At 38.8% G+C, this 18,922-nt stretch overlaps 2 long non-coding RNA genes across 2 annotated transcripts in view; one reads left to right on the plus strand and one right to left on the minus strand.

The window, feature by feature from the left end:
* LOC122058341 overlaps positions 1-18,922 on the plus strand; it is a 54,415-nt gene that overhangs the window by 8,330 nt on the left and 27,163 nt on the right. Inside the window, exons 2-6 of the long non-coding RNA XR_006133728.1 lie at positions 283-403; positions 10,850-11,047; positions 11,782-13,631; positions 14,142-14,238; positions 15,323-15,995. This is a non-coding gene — a long non-coding RNA (uncharacterized LOC122058341). The remainder of the gene's footprint in view (positions 1-282; positions 404-10,849; positions 11,048-11,781; positions 13,632-14,141; positions 14,239-15,322; positions 15,996-18,922) is intronic.
* LOC122058340 lies at positions 3,487-9,358 on the minus strand. The gene is made up of 2 exons (XR_006133727.1): positions 8,742-9,358; positions 3,487-3,954 (listed from the first exon to the last, which is right to left on the minus strand). It is a non-coding gene; the product is annotated as an uncharacterized LOC122058340 (long non-coding RNA).

Consider the following 18,922-nt stretch of genomic DNA (forward strand, 5'->3'; position numbering starts at 1 on the left):
AGAAATTTTCTTCGACATGACTGAATGGTAACATGTTTATACTCTATATTATCATTGGCAGTGGTTTATACATTCTGATTTTGATTAAGAAAGATGCTTGATATTTGGCTATGTCATGTATATCATTCAGTAATCCCTATTATTGATAGATATGATTCACCCATTAAGTTTTTGCATGATAAAGGAATCCTTTATCATGAGATTTTCCTTTTATTTTTCAAGTGAGTTTGATATAAAACTCCTTAATAACCTGAAGTTTTTTGTGAACTGTTTTCTTATCAGGAAATTACCACAAATTCTATTATGCCATAAGAAATTCCTACCCAGACATCAAGATGATTACAAACTGTGATGGATCCTCTCGCCCATTGGATCATCCAGCTGATCTATGGCTGATTTTCATGTAAGATTACAAACAAAACTTGCAGTATAACTGTAATTGTTGTCGATCAGCCATTTCTTGGCATCATAACTGTTACAATCCTAGAAACCTATAATCAAAACAAATAAATAGAGGAAAGTAGAGAAGAAGAAAAGAGCAGAGAAGAGAGAGAGAGGTGCAATCGAAAGAGACGCCCAAAAGAGAGGAGTGACCTGCAATCAGACCAGAATAGTTTGATCGCAGGTTATGCCTCAAAACTTACATTAAATGGTGCTGAAGAAAAGTACAAAAATACCCCCATAAAGAAGAAAAACCTAATCACAGAGATATGGGGCCGATGCAAGAAAGGGATCAATCTGTCTCAAAGGAAATATATATTGGACCTTTTATCTGATACTGATATGCTTGCATCCAGACCTATTGATATCCCTATGGATCCTCACCACAGGGCCCTTATCAGCCCTGTCATTGTTTAGGATTAGCACCTAGTGCTAAATTCAATTCTCCTCCTCAAGCTGGAGCATACACATAACCCATGCTCAGCTTGGTACAACCATTACAAAAACTAGGAGCAAATAGAGACTTAGTGAACATGTCAGCCAACTGATCTGATGAAGGAACAAACAGGGTCTCAATCAGCTTTTTCAGAACAACATCAGGAATGAAGTGGCAGTCCACCTTGATGTGCTTGGTCCTCTCGTGGAATATTGGATTGCTAGCAATGTACAACGTAGCTTGGTTGTCACAATACATCTTCATAGGCTTGGTTACTGGAAACCCCAACTCTAAGAGTAAAGACCGTAGCCACATCAACTCAGCAGTGGTATGAGCCATAGCTCTGTATTCTGCTCTGCACTAGACTGGGCAATGGTAGTCTGCTTCTTACTACGCCATGTAACCAGATTACCTCCAACAAATGTGCAATAACCCATAGTGGACCTACGATCACTAGCAGAGCTAACCCAATTAGCGTCAGAATAGCCAACTAGTTCCATATACCGATTAGGACGATAGATCAGCCCTTTTCCAGGAGCACCCTTTAAGTAGCGAAGAACACGAACAACCATGTCCTAATGTGCTTTCTGAGGAGACTACATGAACTGACTGAGGACTTCAACAGCATAGGAGATGTCAGGATGAGTCACAGTAAGATAAATCAGCTTGCCAATCAAACTCCTATAATGATGCACATCCTGGAGAGGTTTGCCATCATTAACCCTAAACTTTTGGTGATGATCCATAGGGATATCAAAAGGTCTAGATGCAAGCATACCAATATTAGATAAAAGGTCCAACATATATTTCCTTTGAGACAGATTGATCCCTTTCTTGCATCGGATCACTTCAATCCCAAGAAAATAGTGAAGTTGGCCCAAGTCCTTGGTCTGAAAGTATTGCTGTAGATAAGCCTTCACTTCAAAAATTCCTGCCTCTTCATTACCAGTAAGAATAATATCAACATAAACTACTAATACCACTAGTTTATCACCTCTGCGATGAACAAAGACAGAATGATCAGAATAACACTGAGAAAATCCACAAGTCACTATAGTAGTATTGAACTTGTCAAACCATGCCCGAGGGGACTATTTAAGTCCATAGATAGCTTGTATAAGCCTTCACTTCAGAAATTCCTGCCTCTTCATTACTAGTAAGAATAATATCAATATAAACTACTAATACCACTAGTTTATCACCTCTGCGATGAACAAAGACAGAATGATCAGAATAACACTAAGAAAATCCACAAGTCACTATAGTAGTATTGAACTTGTCAAACCATGCCCGAGGGGACTATTTAAGTCCATAGATAGCTTGTATGAGCGACACACATGACCTTTATTCCCCCCTGAGCAATATAACCAGGAGGTTGCTCCATATACACCTCTTCCTATAGGTCACCATACAAGAAGGCATTCTTGATGTCCAACTGAAATAAGGGCCAATCAAAGTTGATAGCAAGAGAAATAAGTAAACGAACGAAGTTCAATCTAGCAACCGGGGAGAAGGTCTCAAAATAATCAACCCCATATATCTGAGTATACCCCTTGGCAACCAGACGGGCTTTCAACCGCTCAACAGAGCCATCAGAGTGATACTTAATAGTGTACACCCAGCGACACTTCACCAAATCCTTACCAGACTCTAGGTACCATGACTCAAGAGAGCATCTATTTCCACATCCATGGTAGCTTTCCATTCAAGGATACGTAAGGCATCATTATGGGTGGGGGGAATAGGGTTAGTATAAAGTGACAGAGCAAGACCATGGATGGTCGAGGGAAGATGAGACAAGGAAACAAAGTTATCAATAAGATATAGAACCATATATTTTTGAGTGCAAGAGCGTGTACCTTTCCTTTGAGCAATTAGTAAGTCATCAGGCAGAGGAGGAGGAGCTTTTCCAGAGGAAGGCGGCAATAGAGGAAGTGAATCATCTAGAGTATTGGTATCTACACTCGGCTGTCCAACCTTTTTCTTGTGCAACCTGTAGAGGAGGTGAGTCACTAGCACTAGGAACATCAGGAAAGGGAATGAGAGAACGAATGGGTGGAGGAGATGAAGAAGTCCACTCCATACCAGACTGAGACACCTGAGGAGGAAAAAATGATGTGCCTTAAAAAAAGTCACATCGGCACTAACAAAGTTCTTGTGAGTAATAGGGTCATAGCACTTGTACCCTTTCTGAGTACGTGAATAACCCAAAAAAATGCACTTAATAGACCAAGGAGATAATTTATCTACTTGTGCATGCAAATTATGGACAAAACACACACACCCAAAGACTCAGGGAGGAAGAGGAAAACTTGGTAAGGTAGGAAACATAATAGAAAAAGGAGACCTATCTGAGAGAACTGAAGAAGGCATGCAATTAATTAAGTGACACGCAGTTAAAACCCCATCACACCAAAAATGTTTAGGAACATGCATATGTATTATAATAGCTCGAGCTACCTCGAGGAGATGCCGATTCTTACGCTCTGCTACCCCATTTTGCTATGGGGTATAGGCACAACTAGTTTGGTGTATCATTCCACGGTTGGCACAAAAATCAAAAATATCATTTTGGGCATATTCTAAAGCATTATCATATCGAAAAAATCTTAATTAAAATGCCAAACTGAATTTTTATTTCATTATAAAATTTCTGGAACACAGATAAAAATTCAGATCTGTCCTTTAACATATACAGCCATGTAAGACGAGAATGATCATCCACAAAGGTCACAAAATAACGAAAACCAAATCTATTACTAACTCTGCAAGGACCCCATACATCAGAATGGACTAAAGAAAATAAAGATGGACTACGAGACAGAACGAGATGGGAAGGACACAAGGTGATGTTTTTCCCACTCACAGGCTTCACATTCGAACCTAAGCATAGACTTAAAACTAGGAAATAAAAGTTTCAACCTAGACAAAGACAAATGCCCTAAACGACAGTGCCATTGGAAAGGAGCATCCCCAACAGCAGTAGTAGCAGCAGAAGAAGTAGGAGAGCCACAGTTGAGATAATATAAACCATCTTTTCCACGCCCTCTACCAATCGCCTTCCTCGTGTGAAGATCCTGAAAAACACAGTAAGAGGGAAAGAAGGTTACTGAGCAATTTAATGAACTAGTTAATTGCCTCACAGAGAGAAGACTTAATAAAAATTATGATACATATAACACAGAAGATAAATTCAGTGAGGATGTAGGTGAGATAGTACCATGGCCTAGAACCGGTGTGCAAGCACCATTGGCAAGAATAATAGATATAGAATTGGTACAAGAAGAAAAGGTTTTAAAAAGTGATGACTTACCACTTATATGGGCAGAAGCACCTAAATCAATGATCCAGGGGGTAGAAGTAGTGGAAAGAAGGGCTGATGAGCTAGGGTGGCAGCGGATGTGGACCCACCATTAGATGTATTAGAGGATGCCTCAAGTGTACAAGCACCGGAGTAACTAATTGATGTCATCACGCAGACTGATAGACGAATCTCCTGAGGAAGTTATCGGCTTAGTATCAGTGGAAGACACTGTGTCAGTTCTGTCATCTGACACTGCATAATTGGTTAACTGGGTGGCCCACTCTGGCTTGTCATGCTTTGCCCAGCAAGTCTCAACAGTATGGTTGGACTTCCCACTGTAAGTGCAATAGCGAGATGCACGATTAGACGGCTATCCACTAGAACCTCAACTAGCCGACCCACGACCTCCCCCACGACTACGACCACAACCACGTCCACAATTGGCAAAGAAGGCAATTATCTTTGGAATACTGATCAGGTTTAGTTAATGAAGTAATACGATGCAGTCACGAACAAATGTCATTCAGAGTAGGAACAGTATCGCCTACAAGTAGATGGCCATTCACTACCTTCAAATGATTATTTAACCCAGCCAAAAATTTTTCAATATCTGTGGTCAAGGGCTGAAAAACATTGAGTTCTTCAACCATTTTCCTGAAAGCACTATAGTACTCTGGAAGAGATTTGTCAGATTGGCGAAACTGGAATAGCTTCACATAAATATCATAAATACGAGTCATGTTCTTTTCCTAAGAGTATGTTTCCTTTAATTCATTCCATACTCCCTTTGCAGTAGAGTGAAACATGACATTTGTAGCAACATCTGGTTCCATACTATTCCACAACTAGATTAAAATCAAGGCATTCTCCTTTATCCATTCATTATAACCCTTGTTAGATGATGGAGGAGGTTCAGAAGTAGTATACTAAAGTTTATCCTTGGCCATAAGATAAACCTTCACAGACTGAGCCCAAAGTAGGTAATTTGAACTTCCCTTGAGCTTGATAGAGGTAATTTGGACATTGACATTGTCCGAGGAAGATGTAGCAATGGTAGTTTTGGTCTCAACCATGAGGAATAAAAAAAAAATAGAAAGGATTGTTGATGTAGAGGCAAACAAACAATGTATGCAGATTTATATAGTACCATAGAATGGGGGATTCTATTACAGAGCCATATTATTAAGACCTAATCGCTCCATAGTCATCACCAAACAAATAATCACCTGTAGGGTTTAGGGTTTAGGGTTTAGGGTTTAGGGTTTAGGGTTTAGGGTTTAGGGTTTGGTTTAGGGTTTAGGGTTTAGGGTTTAGGGTTTAGAGTTTAGGATTACATACCATGGGGCAAAAATCGATGAGGTATAAAAAGCCCTGTCAAAAATCAGTTTTTGATTATCAATTAATAAAATGAGCAAAGGGACATAATCTAACACCCATGTGATTTAAGCCATAGCAAACACAGTAGTAAGTGGCTGCACACTCTGAGGTTAGATACCATGGCTTGATCACAGAGGCTCTGATACCATGTTACAATCCCATAAACCTGTAATCAAAATAAAGAAATAGAGGAAAGAAGAGAAGAAGAAAATAGCAGAGAAGAGAGAGAGAGGTGCAATCAAAAGAGAGGAGTGACCTGCAATCAGACCAGAATAGTTTGATCGTAGGTTATGCCTTAAAACTTATATTAAATGGTGCTGAAGAAAAGTATAAAAATACCCCCATAAAGAAGAAAAACCTAATCACAGAGATATGGGGCCGAGATAGGACATAAATGCCCCTATCGGCCCTGTCGCTGTTTAGGATTAGCGCCTAGCGCTAAGCTCAACAATAACTATCGCTAGGCCATTTGGCAGGAAGCATTATCTAACTCTCTTCTTATTCTGCCTAGGTTTACACATCTGCGAATAACATGTTCTCTATGGCTCATTAATTTAATCATACATCGCTAGTGGTCCAAAGGTGTTATACTGCTCTCTATTTTAAGTTGAATTCTTGCATTGTCGGTTGTGATTAATGTTTCCAGTGAAAACATTTCAGGCTTTTGTTAGTAAATATGTTGTTACTGGAAAAGATGTTGGCACTAGATGTCACACCCCGCCTCTACTCACCTGAAGGCTGGTGACATGGATACACATACGTGTCCACAATCCATCCAGGATCCATGATGCAGTACTTTAAGTGCATAAAATTATGAAATGTATCTACGATCACATATATAATAATAATCAGAATATAACACAACTGGTGAACTCTAATGATATTTACCATATTTACCAAAATGTTTTAGCATCAAAAGTCATAATTACGGTTATACCACTAGGGCTACATCTAATGTGTAAAACAAAAGAATAAAAAAGGAAGATGATACTCTCATCCTCAAAGTGCTCCGAATGCACAATCATCACAAACACATCCGTCCTCATGCATAGCTAGTTCCTCATCCCAGAGGTCACCTCCGTCGAGAGTTGGCTCCTCAACCGCATACTCCGAATGGTTACCTAAATCATCCACTAAATAAGGGCAACAATGGGGGTGAGCTTCCACGAAGCCCAATAAAGGGTGCACACATACTCAAACAATTATGGATACAACAATAAAGATTTACAAGGTAAAACGAATACACATGTGTTGCAACATAATGGAACAACAAGGATTATACAAGCTTATCAATAAAACTAATTTAAATTAGGTTGTGAATGCCACTGCAACATAGGGGATATCCCTAGTCCTGAAAAACCCATCGGTCACCTAGCATTATGCGCTAGTTATGGGTAAGGAGCCTGCAAGTCTCAAAAAACCCATCGGTCACCCCGTAAACCCCTAAAAAATAGTCCCACCCTATAACAACGGTCGCGAAAAATCCATCAGTCACCCGAGTTATAGGATAGGGGGTGTAGCACTCAGTTAAATTTCCACACGAGTCCATCCACTATACTAATTAAAGTTAGGGTATGGGTACTACTGCAACATAGGGGATATCCCTAGTCTCAAAAAATCCATCGGTCACCCAGTGATATACACTAGTTGCGAGTAAAGAGCCTGTAGGTCCCAAAAACCCATCGGTCACCCGTATTGTGGGATAGCTAGTACCTTACCCCTACTAGCAAGGGTGTAGTACCCAGTTTAATTTCCTAGTCAATATATTCTAAGTCCATAGTGGGTACTAGTGCTATTGCAACATAGGGGATATCCCTTGTCCCGAAAAACCGATTGGTCACCCATAATATACACTAGTTGTGAGTTAAGAACCTGCAAGGTCCCAAAAAACCCATCGATCACCCCCGTAAACCCCTAACGAATAATCCCATCCTATAGCCACGGTCCCAGAATACCCATCGGTCACCCGAGTTGTAGGATAGCCAGGACCTTACCCCCTACTGGCAAGGGGTGTAGCACTAGGGTGGTTATTCTCCTAACCCAATACATTCTAACATGCCACATTCCATATCATAGTCATACTCATACACACACCATCATACCATTATGCAATATCACATTCACTGAATAAAACAAGTTTATAATATGCAACATCATGTTATAGATAACAATATCATCAACATCCATAATTTAATATTTAATCAGGAAACAATTTTAACATGCAACTACCATGAATGCACGTATGGATGACATGTTACAAACATTCCATAAAATAACACAAAATCCCCTCACCTCGAATCCTAGGTGATGATGGACAGGCTTCAAGCCGCATTGTCTCATCACCTCTTGGTTCTACTCCTAGGATACATAAAATTTTTAAGAACATAAATCACCCATAGAGAAATGCACATGTTTTAGCTTCATTTCCTATTTCTCTTTCCTCTGAAATCGTTCTCAAATTGGGGGTTTTATGACTACAGTGCTGATTTATACATGGGGGATGTTCTCCCACCACAATTAACTTAGATTAAGTGTAATCAATGGGTTGGTTAAGATGGGTTTTACACAATGCACCCAAATTTCCCCAAAGTTCAAGTCGCGACTAAGCTAAGTTAGGGAATTTTGGTTGAGGGTTTATATGGTGACCACCAATGGCCTATGTGGTCACCCTAATCCACTATGCATGTATTTAATTTCATTTTCCCTAACCCAATTTTGGGTTTGAATAGGGGGGTATAGAGGGTTTGGGCAAAACCCACCATTTCTAAGGTTTAGTTACCAAAATTGAGGGTCACTAGGGAGGGTTTATTGACTCAAATTGATCCATCAATCTTTCTAGGATAAGTCTCTTACACTAAACCCCTCTCCTAATTTGTAGCCTTGACAAGTGGGAAGGTGGGTTTTAGGAAATTTCCTCATTATTAGGTTTTTGTGTTACCCAAGTTGGGGTTTGAAATGGGATTTCACTAAGGAAGGTTCATGGGTTCAAATTGAACCATTAATCTTGCGAAGACAAGTCCCCAACATCAAATCCCACTCCTAATATGTAAGTTTAGTGAGTGGGGAGGTGAGATTTAGTTGGGGTGGTTCCCATTAGTTCACTAGAGAGTGGAAATAGAAGAGAGAGAGAGAGAGAGAGAGAGGGGCAATTACATAGAAGGTAGAGAGTGAGGGACGACTTACCTCAAATGGGTAGGCAAGTATTCCCCTTGCTCCCTCTATTCTTCCTCCTCCCTTGCTCTTCTCCTTCTTCTTCTTCTTCTCCTTTCTCCTTCCTCTTCTTTTTTTTTTCTTTGTTAGGTGGAGAAATGAAAGGCAAGGGCTTCTATTTATAGCCACTAAGTTGCCTAAGGACCGTTTGGAGGAAAAATAGGTTTTCACCCACTACTGGGTTGATCCGTCATTTGGCACTATTGGGCCCACATTGGGGTGTCTCAATATATTAATCCATTCCCCAATATGTTGTCCCAACTATTAGGAGTGGTTTAAGGTGCACAAGTGCAAGGGCCCGGGCCCTATGGCCAAATAACCCAGTTTTGGCCTATGTATTCACTGGAGGTGTTCACCGGTGAAGGCCGAATTGGTCCCTTTGTGTGGAAATGGATATTTAAGTTGAATGGGGCCCTTCTAAGGTGTTTCCAATGTGTGGGACCCATCTCTTGGCATATTTTACTATTTAAGCCCGAAAAATCCATAAATTACTAGTGGTTGTCACCTGGGTTGCATTACTTATGTCCAAAAGTTGAAATTAGCCTAGGTTTTTGGGCACGGGTATAACACTGGAAGCCTCCTAGCGGCACTCGTTTAAGCTGGATTCCTTATTGGGCTGGAAAGGAACAGGCATCTTTATAACTTTCCACAAATAATTCTTGGAATGTCCAAAAGTTGAAATTAGCCCAGGTTTTTGGGCACGGGTATAACACTGGAAGCCTCCTAGCGGCACTCGTTGAAGCTGGATTCCTTATTGGGCTGGAAAGGAACATGCATCTTTATAACTTTCCACAAATAATTCTTGGAATACATGCAAATGCTTGAATCGTGAATATTTATGACTAATTTGTTCTTTATTTTCCATGGTGAAAGAAAAGATAAAACTTTTGGCTCTGAAGCTCTCTTTTGGAAGCATTCTCATGAATATTAATTATCTGCACATCTCAATATGTTAGGTATGAGTATTTGTTTCATTTTTTCATTAGTTTCATTTAATGCTAGTCTTTTTTTATATATTAATTTCTTAAATCTAGAAAAATATTGATATAGGTTGTAGGTAGATTTCTCAACTTGGCCAATTTTTCAGCTTCATCATAAGAATTCTGTCGCAGAAAATATATTACGCCTTATGCTTATTCTTCCATAAACACATGTCCAACTGAAAATTGTTTTGGCGTCTCATTTTTCCCCTGTGTTCTCTACTCTTGTAAATGCTTCACTTGGTTACTACCTTATTTTGACATTGGAATACATCGCCATAGAGAATGGATTCAATCAAGTTCAATTAAATGCTCTATCTTGTAAGTATTTATGCATGCTACCGAATTATAACCTCTTCAAATGCATCATAAGGTGATCTATACAACTATGCCAACAATTTTTCTGCTTTGATGCATATGTTCAATAGTTGGGCCTCTTTGATTTCAACATTTATTATATTGCACCAGTTGCGTATCTGTCTTAAAGGGGAGAAAAATATATGGATTGCTTGATCACAACCAACAATGAAAAATTTCAGGAGAATGACGCATGAAACACTTCCGGGAAGCATGCTAACTGGGTGTTCAGATCATCCATTAAATGTGGAATCTGTAATATTAATAATGTGTCTCAGTGTTTTGAATCACTGTAGTGCCCTGTTTCCTTTGGAATGAATCCAGTATGCTGGGTTTCCTTCCATTTTCTGTCATTGCTTTTGGTGTGCTTCTAATGATGGAATAATACACATGGATAAAGGGCTAGGGATCATGTTTTGTTTACTCTCATCTATTGGCAGATAAATAGATTATTGGATTCATATTTTGATAAGAAGCAAATCAAGGGTGTCATTTTAACTTCCTAGTTTTTTGGGCGGGGGGGTGTTCTGTACATTGCTAAGAGTTCCAATTTTCCTTTCTAATATGGTGATGTCATTGAGATGGCAAGCTAAGCACCAATTTTTGTAAATACTAATGATCGACGGTAAACATTCTCTTCTTTCATCCAAGTTTTTATTCATTATAGTGGCCTCTGCTGACAATCATCTACTGTGACACTTAAAGTTACTTTTTTTCACTGATATAATTTTTTTTATCATTAAGATGGAACCCAGATGCAATTGTCTTTGATTCATCATGACAATATGGAACTCCTAGCTACTAGATGCAACAATTTTTTGCGGAACCAAGTGGTGCAACCATTCTCAACACCACCCTCGAACAAGTTCCCCAAATTCAAAAATTGCCTCTGCGATTACTTGGAAAAACATAAATGACAACAACAATTTCATAAGAATAAAGGTATTAAAACTTGGATCAATGTGAAAATATCTTTTAGGATTCTTATTGCGATTACATCTTACCCCACATTATTTTTTAGTTTTCCAACATAAATTGTTGCGGTATTTTTCTCTGTTATTCCCAGCATATTTGGAGATTAATGTATTTTTACAAATGCACCGTTTTCTTGCATTCTCTCATGACACTTATTTTGTGTCATGTACTTTGCTCCTAGCACAATGGACTTTGTTTTTTATATGAATATGGCCTACAGGTTACCCTTATATGATGGCTATTGAAAGTGTACATATAATTATACAAGTTTGAGAAGTACAGCTGTATTTCTCGTTGGTTTCTGTTGAAAATGAGGCATGCATCTTTTTCTAATGAATGAAATGAGACTGATATCCATGCCCCAAACAGGTGATATTTTATGTTTATAAACATTTTTTGGGGACAATTGGTTTAAACTGATTGCATTATTTTCTGATTCATCAAAAAGATTGTGATAGGATTTTCTCCAATTTCACTATAACTTCGCTTCCTTTTCTGGTATTAGGTTATCCAAGTCTCCTTTTCTTTAATTTCAGTTAGAAAATTCCTTGTTTAGTGGTTCTCTGGAATTTGCATTTTGTAATTTGTTATCTTATCACCTTGTTCCCTCATTTGCATCACCCCGTAAAGAAAACCAATTTTTTTTCCTGTATCCGAGTTACATAGGCTGCTCTTACTGGCATGTAGAAATGTTTTTGCAGATTGTCAACTTTGGGGGAGACAGTGAACCTTAAGATATCTGTTAATGGACTGGATCTGAACTCCATAGGCTTATTTGGGTCAACAAAAACTGAGCTCACATCCAATAATTTAATGGATGAGAATTCTTTCAAAGAGCCAGTAAAGGTGTGTGATTCTGTTATATTTCCTTTTCAGTACCTACAAAAAAATGACTTTAAAAGGCAGACATGTATGATTATGAATCAATGCTAGATGAACTATCTTGCATTTCTCTACCAAAGAACAAACCAAGCCCCTCTGGAATACAGAGGAAGTATGAAGTGTCAATGAACATTGAAAATATACAAGGTTAATTTTCTAGAGACAAGTAGATTGAAAATGTGGGTAAGTACTAAGCTGCTGATTTGGAATGGGGTGGGGGAGAGCAGAAGCAAGCAGACATTTGCACTGATAGATAGAAGATGAGCTAACATAAGCAAGAGTGGCTATACTGGTGATAGGTGATTTATCTAGGAAAGAAAAATTAGTAGATCCAATAGTTGTATATCACTCTTGAATAATAACTAAAAGATATATATTTTGAGATATGGGGGACAGAAATACAAATACCTTAATTCTATGAAGTAGCTTGAGAGGGTGAACAATCCAATTTTTTTTTGTGTTCAAATGCATAACCCAATTGTGTGATGCAGAATATGACTAGTAGAGAAGTGTTTGCTAAGTGGGGCTCACTTAGTTCCTTTTAGAGGACTAGCCCATTGTCTATAGCAAAGACCAGTGGAAGGTCATGTCTATAAAAGGCTTTCTAAGTCATTCATAATGGATGGTTTTTATTTGGAATGAGAAAGTGCATTTTCTATTGATGGAAGTGTGTTCCATTGATCCTTGATGTTCTTCAAGGAGTGCTAGTATTAACTAGTAACTAGAAGCTCTTCTATAAAATTTCGTTTTCTATTATTTGTTGATTCACTAAATTTCACTACTCTTGCTTTGTTACATTTGGAACAAATGTATTAACTTGGCCTACCCGTTCTTTACTTAGTTTTCAGATTTCTTCCGGTACCTGTCTCTTTGTTCTGTTACTATGACTGTCTGTGTTCACCACTCTTCTAATCTCAGATTTCTCAGATCTCTCACTGGTAGATACCCCTCATCTTAAGGAGTTCTCAATCTGATTTTGAGGTCAATCAGTTCTGTCCCTTTTGTTCTATTCAAGTTCTCATATTCTTTGTTAAATATGAAATTTTCTGATTACAGATGGTGTTTCATATTCTGTTCTGTTAGTTCCTTTTCCTATATTCTCTGTTCTGTTATCCTATTAAGTACTAGTCTCTTGCTCGATTTTCTGGTTTAGGATTAGTCTATTAGGCATACAGTAGTACCTTAACCCAATCCTAATTTTTCACCTTTGAATGGATGAGAAAATATAAGATGAAGGTGAATCCTTTGAAGTGTGCATTCAGGGTATCAGACTGAAACCTTTTGAGCTTTTTTATCCACCAGAGAGGGATTGAACTGGATAAAATAAGAACATAAACTTGATCTGGATAAAATAAGAACACAAAATTGATCTTATCTTCTAAACATTTAAGAAGATAATTACTGCAATAAAGGGTGCCGGTGGAGACTTTTTAACCAGTCTATAAAAATGGCATAGCCAAGGGAAATCAATAATTCTGCTGCTATCAGAGTAATTGTGTTGAAATGCAGTAGTGGAGGCAGGGGCGGATCACTCAGCATTGCAGCGATGAAGGCAGGGACGGAGGATCTCACAGTGATGGGAGTCGGACCAGATCTGGAATCCCTTTTCCTATCCAAAGTCCAAACCCACTTGCAGACTTGCAGTAGTACTTGTACCACAACGAGGGAGGTAAGCCAGTTAGAGGGGAACTCCTCTCACTTCTGCATTCTGATCCATCTTCACTTTTGACTCTCGTTTGTGTTAATTTGGGTCTTTAGAGAAATTGTAGTGTCTTCCATCACCCCCAAAGATTGTAGGGGTCGTGTGTTCTTCGTCAATGGGTTTTTGGTGGTCTGCTATAAGTGTGTATACAGTGAGATACCTGATTAAAGTTACTTTTGAAATATATTTTAGCAAGTTTATAGCGGAGTCATAGTTTGATTGGCAAGCTAAATGCATCGCAAATAATAGATATTAAAATGGTTAGCATGAGAGGTTTCTTAACTGTCACATGCCATATATGTTAAATTGTTTGTTTGGGGGATTGATTGTTGGGTGTGAAACTATAGATGTATTTACTTTCGGCACTCATCTCAAATGTTTCGTTCTTGGTTTTGTGATCCTAATACTAGGTTGAGAGCTTTTATTTGAATTTGGAATTTTTGAAAACTCATCTCTTATTCATGGATACTTTGTCAGATTGGAGTGTTGTTCTACTGAGAGAGAAAACTATCAAAAGTGAAAACTTTTTTGTCAAGTCACAATCAGGATAAGGCAGGGCTGTTGCTTAGCAAAGGTTGGTTTATTGTAGATCCTTTTTATATCTCTGCAATATCTGGGCTACTTAATGTTCATTTTCTTCTTTATAATAATTGTATAAATATTCTATGGTATTGGAAAGTTTGTCCATTGCAACATGCTGGCTACAAGTTTGAAACTTGGAAACAACCTCTCCTATGAAATAAGGGGTAAGGCAGTGCACACTTGCCTCCTCCCATACCCTGCGGTCGCGGGAGCCTCGTCCATTGGTTTCTCTTTTTCATTGGAAATTGTCTCCATCTTCTGGTATCTTTTTTTCATTGGAAATTATCTCCCTGTGTTTCTCTTTTTCATTGCAGTAACGGGATCCTCGTGCACTGGGTTGCTATTTTTTATTGGTATATAAGACTGGATCAACATTGATCTGCTTCTTATCGTTTTTCTGATGGAAAGATTGGTAGAGGTTACAGGTGCCAGTGAATCATGGCATTGCATGCGCATCAATGTCAGATAGCCCAATGCCTAGAATCGTTAGGGAACTACTAGGCTTTTTTGTGTAGGACAACTGATTTAGAATGATTGCGAATATTGGATGAGAGTATATATGAATGAGCTTACAGAAACCTGGGGAGGGTGACTTGACTATATGGTGTAGGAAGAAGACTGTTCACGTGATTCTGTTCACAAGGACTTGGTGTGGGCCTGATTAAGCCAGCTTGAATTGGTTGGATATTTTGATTTGCAAAGTTTCTCTTAGTATTTTCTAAATATTAGTTTCTAATTCCTTGTAATGAACTTAGGTGTTAAAATAGAACTAATTTTGTTACTTTCTATTTTATATGTAATAACAATGGATTCTCTGAAAAGGTTCTATCCTAGACTTCGTTGGGCACAATAGCCCAACGATTTGGATGTTTTGAGAACTAGCTCTATGTGAGTGTGTGTATTATGGTAAATCAGTCTCAGCCCTTGAGATTAAGCAAGTGGCAACCGTAGGTGGTGAATCCTTGGTTTGGTACTGGTGGTGAAGCTTTTCCCCTGTAGTCAATAGGTGGTGAAGCCTATGGTCATATCCCCTTCTAACTTCTCATCTATTTCTTCTCTTGCCTACTGTTCTGCAGGGTTTCCACCATGCTTCTTCATTCAACTGGGACATACTTTGGTGACTTCTGATATCTATTTTGTGTTTCACCTTTTTGTCTATCTACCTTTTCTGTTGTTCCTCACATAATATTCTGCCGGTTGCATATTTCTTTTGCTTAAGTTCTGCTTTTTTTCAGTAAATGCTAATTTTGCAATGGATTTGCATCAGAAAGAACAGCTTCATGATGCAGTCCCTCCATGACCCACTACAAGTAAGTCTTGGCTTCTATGTGCAAGATTGAGATGCCCGGCCCATTCATAGAATTCCATGCAATGGTTTGCATTTTTTTCCTAAAAGAATAAGTCAGAAACAAAAAGTAAATTTTGTGTTGGCTCTTTGTGGAAACTACACATGTATGTGATCTCTTTTGCCTTCTATTTTTGCCCTTGATTCACAAGCAGTAAATTTGGTATTGTCTTGTACTTGCTTCAAAATATTGATTGGTCGGTCTATTGGATTTAGCTTTAGGGGAACATATTCATCTTATCATCCACAACAAAAGCAGCAACATGCTCCTTCAGTCAGTAGCAGGGGGTTTCCATTACCATTACTTCTGCTAACATGATCCACTTATAGTACTCTGATCGTTGGTCCCATCCTCCCATGCAGCCTATCGCTCAAAGGTGATAGAAATCTTGTGGAAACTACTGGTATGTATTATGGCATTTTGTGCATGACAGTGTACATTATAATAAACGTAAATATATATTCATATATATATGTGTTGTCCTTAGTCAAACTTACCATTGAGTTGCTAAATATTATGATACATACAAGGTGGCAGTACAAGTATTCTTTCCTTACTTTTCAAACTTCTTTCAGTACTTGTTTTTATTATAATATGTGGAAGACTTATGCATTTATTATTGAACCCTTGTTCTAATACTTGCTGCTTGTGGTGTCATATGAAAATACTTTCTTGTGTGGTTGAGTTCTTCTTCTTAATGTTGAGTAGGATGTTATCTTTGAGGTAAGTTTCTTCATTTGCTAAGCGGATGCCTATATTTTATACTTCTGTTCGTAATAGTCAGTTCATTGTGGATCAGTTTTGAACAAACTTTCTATTCAGTTCCCATGTTTACAAAAATTCTTCTACTAATATGTTTCTATATGATCCTTTGTATGTAAATTTATTTTTCTATTGTCTACCTCATTGAAGTGGTCCATTTTTTTTTTTTTTTTTGTGCAAACCAACCCCCCATGAATTATGTTCTCAAAAATGTAAGATGATTTTTTTGATTGATTTTCTAGCTGATTTCTGCTATGAAAATAACATATATTGGATTAAGCATCACGGCAAATGATTTCGATGCTTGGAAATTCATATCCTACAGTAGGAAGCTCACTACATCAAAGCCAAGTCCAAGCTGGGAATTACTTAAGCTTAAAGGGAATGTTAAATCATGTGAACTACTAACATACTACAGTAACATGAATGCTATACAAAATTAGGATCCTGACCTGCTCATGCCCCTCTGAGATGATAGCCCTTCCTTGACCTCCTCATACCCCCTACTGGTGGTCCCCACTGCCGGTTCCTCCCCTAATCCCCTCTCACTACACCCTCCTACAAACTCCTCCTGTAGTCCCCCTCTGTCCCCCCTCCTCCTCCTACCACCCTTAAACCTCACACTTACGCCTCTGTAGTCAAATCTCTCTCCCTCTCCTCCTCCCAACCCTCCCTTGTTGGTCGTACTCTCTTCTTCCTTCAGCCCTCCACCCTATACCTGTCGGGCTCTGCCCTCCTGGCCTTCTCGATCCAGAAATCTTAAAGTGGAGAAACTGCCTGGTTGGAAATTTCCTCCGCAGTCATCCACCCTTCTCCATCGTCAAAGCCTCTCTTGGTAAGTAATGGAGACCTGCAGGCTCTCTCTCCACCTTCATGCTTGACAATGGCACCTTCATCTTCAATGGCACCTTCATCTTCAACTTCTCAGAGGAAGCTGACAAGTCTTATGCCTTGGAGGGGACCCTTGGTATGTAGGAAAGAAGCTATCTTTTTTAGGTAATGGGATGAGTCCACCTCTATCAACAAAACTGAACCATCATCCATTCCCCTCTAGGTCTCCCTCTCCAACTTACCCCTCCATTTCTTGTGTGTCAAGGGCCTCAACCTTGTCGACTCATCATTAGAAATCCACTACACTCGGATATGCACACCAAAGCAAGGGCACTCACTTTACCAAATCAAGGGCATTGACTAGTGCCCATGTGTGCACTTGCATAGTTGCTTTGAAACCAGATCTCGTGTAGAAGGAACTGGATGATGGAAACAATGTTTGTCTTGCAAACCTATATTTGGATTATCCTTGATTCGGCTTCTGGCCTCACCACTCTTTAATCAAGGAGAGGCAAAACTTCGCAAATTAGGACTACTAGTTGGTACTACAACGCACAAATGTCAAGAGAAACCTAAAGGTTTCCTTTGGCTCCATCTTTCCCTGTGTCTATTGAAGTTGCAGTAGTTTGATTTCCCTCTGATCTATCCTTTTCTGGGTGGAAATACTTGGAGGGACTTTATCCACATTGTCTATAAGCACGCGCCGCTCAATAAACGAATTCAAGACACCCTTGTTCACAATGGAAATAACCGGGTATCCATATTAAACAAGCCATCCTAGGACCTAAAAAGGCCTGAAATCATAGTCGCGATTCCTTCAAACATGTTAATTGGGCAGATACATCCATAATGACTAGGGTGGTCATTGCCAAGTTGAAGTGATGACAATGGACGGTATGGCAATCATCTTTTAGGTCTATATGCCTAGGATCCCAATAGGTCAGTACGTGGCTCATGGGTTACTCTTGCTTCCCAAACGTCACGCATTTTTTAGGTCAGTAGTCAACTGTTACCTGGACATTGAATTGTTTGATCGTCTTTCTCCGAGGAAGAAGCGAAACATAATCAACTTGAATTCAAGACGACATTTGTTTTAGGGTTTCATTTGATGAATGTAGTCATTGTGTTGAAAGATTACATATTTGAAAGATCAAGTAAGCTATTAAGATCCTTCTTATGCATCTTTGCCAGAATAGGTTACCTTTCTAAAAACTTAAAGGATTTTTGTATATGGATAGGCCAAGTAAGTATTTTATTAAATAAGAGAGATATTACATTTGGTAACAAAAACATCTTTTAGAACATGACATAGCTCATTTGGGAAATCAGAAGGATAGATGATAGCCTCTACATCCCCATTTGGCATAGATAACGCAATGTAATCTGCTAGTGGATTAAGCTCCCTCCAAACACAATGTCACTCCAAAAAAGTCTATCCTCTAGATGCAAAACTAGACTCTTCAAATGCTAAACTGACCATGGGCCATTCATGATTCTCTTTAAAATATCTATGGACACCTTTGAATTTGAAAGGATAGAGAACTTCTGAATATCTCTTTTGATGCCTACCACCAAACCTCGTTGGATTCCAACTCCCTTCTCTTTATATGCTAAAATCTATTCTAGTTTAGAACATGACATAGCTCAATTGGGAAATCAGAAGGATAGATGATAGTCTGTACATCCCCATTTGGCATAGACGACGCATTATAATCTGCTAGTGGATTAAGCTCCCTC

The sequence above is a fragment of the Macadamia integrifolia genome, chromosome 12, assembly GCF_013358625.1.
Source record: "Macadamia integrifolia cultivar HAES 741 chromosome 12, SCU_Mint_v3, whole genome shotgun sequence".
Lineage (NCBI taxonomy): Eukaryota > Viridiplantae > Streptophyta > Magnoliopsida > Proteales > Proteaceae > Macadamia > Macadamia integrifolia.